This window comes from Etheostoma spectabile, chromosome 16 (genome assembly GCF_008692095.1).
Source record: "Etheostoma spectabile isolate EspeVRDwgs_2016 chromosome 16, UIUC_Espe_1.0, whole genome shotgun sequence".
Taxonomy (NCBI): Eukaryota; Metazoa; Chordata; class Actinopteri; order Perciformes; family Percidae; genus Etheostoma; species Etheostoma spectabile.
In genome coordinates this window covers 21293260-21300976 of record NC_045748.1, presented here as the reverse complement: position 1 = coordinate 21300976, position 7717 = coordinate 21293260, and the positions used below count along the sequence as shown (strand labels likewise).

General features: G+C 42.9%; 1 protein-coding gene across 7 annotated transcripts in view; it reads right to left on the bottom strand.

Annotated features, from left to right (window-relative positions):
• The window catches only part of tcf4 (transcription factor 4), a 371152-nt gene that overhangs the window by 73030 nt on the left and 290405 nt on the right, over positions 1-7717 (bottom strand). The window lies entirely within an intron of this gene.

The window sequence follows — 7717 nt, the reverse complement described above, 5'->3', positions numbered from 1 at the left end:
CCCCCCACCCTCCCTCCACCCGCACCCTCCCAAAAAAAGACACGGCTAGCTTTGTTAACTTTAGAGTATTTGCATATGGACAGAACACAGATGTGGTAGCAGAAGAAGAAAAAAAACGGATGATGAAACACAGACAGAAGAAATGAAAGAAAAATGATGAAGAAGAAAAGAAGAAAAAAACACTTGGGGGCATTATATTTAAAAAAAAAAAAATAAGCATCATCTCACTTCCCACACTCCCTGAGAGTAATTATTAAAAACAGACAACAGCCTAAAACGGTTTCCGTCAAACAAAAACCTCCTGACTTTTTTTCTTCTTCTTCTTCTTCTTCTTCTTCTTCACATCACTACAAGCTGGTTTCTCTGCTCAAGCTTTCAGAAATAAATCTGATTTCTGCATCTGAAAAAAGGAATATGACCCCTGCAACTTTTCAAACGTGTGTGCACAGGTGTAGCATTCAGTCCCACGTCAGTATGTCTTCCCTTGATGTCTCTCCTTCAGTAAGCCCCCTGGCAATGAACTGTGCAACATACCTCCACCCTTGTGTTGTCTTCCATTCCACCATGTACTTCTTGTCCTGAACGTCAACACGTTTTCGGACTTTTTGTCTGTTTTCGACACTTTAGTCTCTTTTTTTTCACTCTTTTTGGCTCGTTTTTTTCACCCTTCTTTTCACTGCCATTTATGAACACCACTATCATCAACTTATTATCAGTTTTACACTCATTTTTGGTATTCGTGGTCGGTACTCCTCATTTATAGGAAATTATACCTAATTCTTAGGCTACAAAAGGAGAAATTATGAATTATGTAGACTCATATTCAAGGGAGGATGATTACAAAAGGGTGAAAATCAATGTTCAGTATGGTTTAGATTCTTTTTTTTTTTTTCAAATGCTAATTTTTTGTTATAAAACGTAGAAAAGTAGATATCCTAACTTTTGTTGTACTTGCGAAGAACGCTGTATGGAGTCATCCAAATTAGGTTGTTAAAAATAAATACATATTTCTGATATAGGCTCTGCTTCTCAGGAAAGGAACAGGGGATGAAATGAGGACAAGATTGTGACAAACAAAGATCGGTGAGACAAAAAGGAGGGATTAGGATTCCGCGACAACACCTAGGCTACGAGCGCTATGTCTTGTCTTTTATTTCTTATTCCACCCAACATCCCAGCTAGGTGTGTTCATTAATTTTTCATGGGTGTAGTTCATAAAAAAATGACTCTATAATTGGCAAATTATGCAATGTGAGTAGAACCCGACCGATATATCGGCGGGACGATTTTATCTATCTCTATCTGTGTTTATAATGGCCAATACAAAAATTAAAAATTAAATATTTAAATATTCATTAATCAGAATTTTGAATGATTCATCATTTATAATGACAAGTAAATGATTCTGATGAATGAATATTTAAAAAATAAAATAAAACGGACGGTTAACCATGTTCTGAGTGATGCCGTTGCATAGTCTGTCCACCAGAGGACGCTCTACACCGTCCCTGGTTAGTGATGGGGCGTTGCATATCTTCCACCAGAGTACTCTACAACGTACCTGTTGTAATGGCGTTGCATAGTCTCTCCACCAGAGGACGCCTCTACACTCCCTGTTATTGATGGCGTTGCATAGTCTGTCCACCAGAGGACGCTCACAATGCCCTGTTAGTAATGGCGTTGCATAGTCTCTCCACCAGAGCGCGCTCACAACGTCCTTGTTAGTGGGTTGCATAGTCTCTCCACCAGAGGACGCTCTACAACGTCCCTGTTAGTATGGCTTTGCATAGTGCTGTCCACCAGGACGCTCTACAACGTCCCTGTTATGTAGTGGTTGCATAGTCTGTCCAACCAGAGGCCGCTCTACAACGTCCTGTTTAGATATGGCGTTGCATAGTGTGTCCACCAGAGGACGCCTACACGTCCCTGTTAGTGATGGCGTTGCATTGTCCTCCACCGAGCGCTCTACAACGTCCCTGTTAGTGGATGGCGTTGCATATCTCTCCACCAGAGGACGCTCTACAACGTCCCTGTTAGTGATGCGGTTGCATAGTCTCTCCACCAGAGACGCTCTACAACGTCCCTGTTGTGATGGCGTTGCTTTCGTCCACCATAGGACGCTCACACGTCCCTGTTAGTGATGCGTTGCATAGTCCTCTCCACCAGAGGACGCTCTCACGTCCCTGTTAGTGATGGCGTTGCTGATCTCTCCCACCGCGACGCTCTCAACTCCTGTAGTGTGGCGTTGCATAGTCTCTCCACCAGAGACGCTCACAACGTCCCTGTTAGTGATGGCGTTTGCATAGTCTCTCCACAGGACCTCTACAACGTCCTGTTAGTTAATGGCGTTGCATAGTCTCTCCACCAGAGGCGCTCTACAACGTCCTTGTTAGTGATGGTGTTGCATAGTCTCTCCACCAGAGACGCTCTAAAACGTCCCTGTTAGTGATGGCGTTGCATAGTCTGTCCCACCAGGAGGACGCTCTACAACGTCCCTGTTAGGATGGCGTTGCATAGTCTCTCCACCAGAGACGCTCTCAACGTCCCTGTTAGTAATGGCTTGTGCATAGTCCTCTCCACCAGAGGACGCTCTACAACATCCCTGTTAGTAATGGCATGTATAATCTGTCCACCAGAGGACCTCTACAACGTCCTGTGTAGGGATGGCGTGCATAGCGTCTACCAGGGGACCTCTAAAACGTCCCTATTGGCAACACTGATTTTTTTTTTTTTTGTTATTGTGTTGTTTTGTTCAAAGACTTTAAGTTTTCAGATCATAACGTTGTTGTAACAGTTTTATACATTTATTTTATCAAACTTTCATATCTATTTGCATGTTCTGTTGTGACAATAAAACAAATTATTATCATATTATTTTAGTGAGAACTCAGAAAAAACTATAAATGACTAATGTTAGGGAAATCTGTTTATGTTTTGTTATGCGTTTCTGGATTTTTAAAAAAATATTTATCGGCCAACATATATTTGTAATATTTGTATTGGTTTCGGCCTTAATAAAACAATCTAATTGTGAGGCGATATACCACACAGGTTGTAGCCTGGGATAACCCTGAAGATATCTAATAGCGATGTTGTTGCCAGACATCGTAATTACAATTCAATTAACGTTTTTCTTTTTTTTGTTAGCTACATAGTGCCCGTAAAAAAAATAAAGATCCACTGAAAATAAGATACGTTACATTTTTCGGCTGTCTATCTTATGAAAAAAACGTAAATCCATCCATCCATCTTCGACCGCTTATCCGGTGTCGGGTCGCGGGGGCAGCACGCTCCAGTAGGGGGCCCCAAACTTCCCTTCCCGAGCCAACATCAACCAGCTCCGACTGGGGGACGACGAGGCGTTCCCAGGCCAGGTGGAGATATAATCTCTCACCTAGTCCTAGGTCTTCCCCGGGGCCTCCTCCAAGCTGGACGTGCCTGCGAACACCCCTAGGGAGGCGCCAGGAGGGCATCCTTACCAGATGCCCGAACCACCTCAACTGGCTCCTTTCGACGCGAAGGAGCAGCGGCTCTACTCTGAGCTCCTCTCAGAGACTGTGCTTCTCACCTATCTCTAAGGGAGACGCCAAGCCACCCTCCTGAGGAAACCCATTCGGCCGCTTGTACCTGGATCTCGTTCTTCGGTCATGACCAGCCTTCAGACATAGGTGAGGGTGAGAACGAAAATAATGCCGGTTAGATCGAGAGCTTTTGCCTCTTGGCTCACGCTCTCTTTTCGTCACAACGGTGCGATAAACAGAATGTAATACACGCACCAGCTGCTCCGATTCCGTAAATAACGAAAAAAAGTAAATACGAAATAGAAAAATGGAATGGAAAATGTTAAGTCAAACTTGACACCAAACATTTTTTATATTTCACATTCGATTTGTAAGCGATGTGTATCGTTACTCTTTAGATCCCAGCTCAGCCGGTATTCAGCACACGGCAGGGACTGTGACTACCTGCCTGGTACCCAATGGCGCCTTAATGCACGGGCATGGCACTAACATTGAAGCAGACTTGATATTGAATGCGATGGACTAAACGACTCAAGTCGTTTCAATCAATAGCTGCCTGGAATGGTAGAAAAATATATCCAAAACTAGATTTAGAGCATCTATTTGAAATGTTTGTCCAGAGTGAAGTTCATTCCCTCCATGTGTTTACAGTGTTTTGTCCCAATCAGTAACTGTTCAGTTACCATACTTGTGTTCCAGAGCGTAGCCTTGTGTCGACTGTGTTTACTTCCTGAAAACCACTAGCGGAAAGACGCAGACACAGCGATGAATACCACAACAATCACGACATCAGAGGGGCAAAGAACACGGGGAAATTGTGGAACTAAAAGACTGAGGTCAGGACACACACACACACACACACACACACACACACACACACACACGCACACACACAGAGACCTGCAGACACACACACTTAACTACACGGTTGTACAAGTTGCTAATCAGCTGGCAGATGCATGTATCTTCCCACAATGCACCTTGTAAGAGTTTTAAGAATCCAAATCCTAAAGTCTGTGCACTTGCAAACACACACACACACACACACACACAAATGTACCGTGTCTGTAGATGTCATTAGAGCTAAACTAAAATCCCCTCTAACTTCCTCCTCCTCTTCCCCTCTAAGAACTGATGATAAAACCATATTTATTGACCCAAAGCCTGTACAAGAAAATGCTCTCTCACACACACACAAACACACACACACACATACACACACACACACACACACACACACACACACACACGCTTGTGTGTTCCTGTTCTATTTTGATTTATGTCTCATGTCTCATGCAGACATATTTTCCCACTGAATGTGTTGTTAGACTGGTGACGAAAGGCTGTGATTTGCGTGTTGCGTATGGGTCCATGTATGTGTGTGGGTGTATTTATGTAAGTGTGTGTGCGTGCATCTTTCTGTGTGTGTTACAGACGGACAAGAACAGGTGCACAAGGCCAAGGAATGTAGAGCGACACAATAACAACCTCACTTCCTACAGTCTGTAACACACACACAGACAAACACACACACACCCACACACACACACACACACACACACACACACACACACACACACACAGTATCAGAATTCCCAGGCGGACCTTGAGCCAATCAGAGAGACATCATTGACAGGGTTGTCATTTCAAACTACAAACCAGAGAAAAGTAACCTCAATAGAAAGCGGTGATGTCAGATAAATAACCTTCATATTTTCCATAACATGTCACAGAACCTTGTCCATTCGCGTTAAATACTTCTTACTGCATGAATATAGTCAATGTGGGTTGAAATTAATGGAAAATTAATGGGATTTCTACAATAAGAACGGCACAGAAACCAGAAACCTGAACCAACCAGGTGTGAAAAAGTAATGTCCATGCCCTGATAGAAACGGGCCAAACCACATCTCTGTGCCACAGTAGAGCCACAATAAACAGTAAAAACATCAGAACCAGTTCTGGACGGTAAAGAAGCCACAAGTCTTGTACTCAAGACCACCTAAACCGAGACCAAGTCATCACCAAGACCAGAGACAAGACCAAGACCGGACCAGTGCCAGCCAGCCAGAGCTTCTCCTGTCTCCCACATTCAACGTCCACGTCGTTTAAACAGCAAATGCCCCTGCATCCATCTTTGCGCCCATGGGCGTGCTGGTCTTACAGGGAGGTGTGTTCAGGTGCATCCTGGGCGTTTTGCTATTTTGAGGCAGTGGGAAGTGATCGCGCCGTTGACCAACAAAAACCTGGTGTAAAGTCAATAACATAGCATTTCATTGTTATTTTAACAGTAAATTTGTAAAATGTGATTGGATTATGCGCAACCTGCGCACACAATGCGTGTCACACACACACACACACACACACACACACACACACACACACACCACAAAACACGGCAGCGCGGGCTGCAAACAAAACATGCAAAGATTAACAAAATAGATATGATATGACTATAGATATATATATATATAGACATAGAGATATTTTAGGAGACACACTTCACTTCCAGAACTAAAATTTCCTTCTATCTATCTATCTATCTATCTATGGTATCTCCTTTTTCATAATTTTTAATTTTTTAATTTATTCAAATTATTTATTTTGTAATCTCTCCAGGAGAGAGGCCAGGGCAGGTGTGGAGGTGACCTTTTATTTATTAAATTGTTTTATTTAATACATTTAAGTTGTATTTTCTCCCGCTCTCCATTCTCTCCAGTGATTCTTTTATCCTACTTTTAATACCTGGCTTTCTTTTGAACAGCTTTTACATAACCCAACTTGTTTAAAGTGTTTTATTCACACCAGTGGTCCCCTTGTGCCCGTGCCCCTCGCAGCGCCCACCCCGGGGGTTGCGTTTTACCCCAAACCTAACCCTAGCCTAAGTTGATCGTCACCTTATTTCATCAGAACAACTAACTGGGAAGCTGCTGGTAAGTTGTGAGGAATGAGCTAGTTTATGTATCACATGTATTCCCAGTGTAGCACGTTTTCCACACAGGGTATTTTGTATCTTTTTCCTCCCAGAATACTCTGTGTTGAACCTGTTGTTTTCCAGTACAATGAGAGATGTGCTCCTAATAGAGCCAGTCGTGTAGAATGATCATCTGCACCACAGCAGAAACCCTGAAAGAATCGTCACATTCATCATTGATTTCACTCGTTTCCATTTTAAACCAATTGTACTGTATATCCGAATATAATGCACATTTTCTACAGGCGTTAAGATGAGCCGTTCATGGGACAAGTGCACGTTTGATAGATTGGGAGAAACATCGCAGATCGCATCAAAGCTTGGCTCTGCGTCGCACCCGGCAACAAAGACGAGAATATAAAAGGCACATTCCACTGAAAACTGGTTCCTCATGGAGCTAACAAACAACACACACAAACACAGACACACCCACACCCACACGCAAAATGTATTCAGAGCAACCACAATACTAATGCTAACTCCCTAACCCAACAATACTGATAAGCTTCTATTTTGATCCAACACCTGTAAATGTTTTTTGATGTTTGCGCTCTGTACTCTAATTAGGGAAAATATTGCCTTCAAACTGCTTGGTATGTCCCAACAATAGACAAACTAGAAAACTACGTCAACAAAAAAGTGTGAAAAAGAGAGCAAAAGAAAACAATTGCTGTACCAGGACTGGCGGAATCATGTTGTCATAAGCCACAGGAATAATGTCGTTGAGTCAACGCAACATTGGGAGAAAATAAAAAAAAAAGAAGAGAGAAAGGACACACTTTATTTTCTCCTTTCTCCGTTCAGTTCGAACTTGTTGACGGCGATGGAAATGCTGCCGGGCCCTGAAGGCAACATGGAACAAGCATAAATGGAACACAGTGAAATGCCCAAAAGTTGGATGCAGTTGAAAAGACAGTAAACGGAAACAAAAGAGAGAAAAATGGGAAAGGGAGTAAATGAAGGAAGAAAAGAAGGGGGAGGCTTTTTGGTCCTTGTTTAGCGTTTGATGCTCCTTCTCTCCGTTATTGTCTCCAAATGTGGGGAGCATCTGTTCAACCTCTCCGCCTCTCCTCCTTCTCCACCACTCCTTCCTCAGCCCTTTTGACCTCAGTAAACGTCCGCAGACACACACTGTTGCAGTCAAGATGAGCCTAAAAAGATTCATCATTCATGTGAGTTTACAGCTAAAATAGCTTGCTGTTTTAATGTTATACAGGATCAT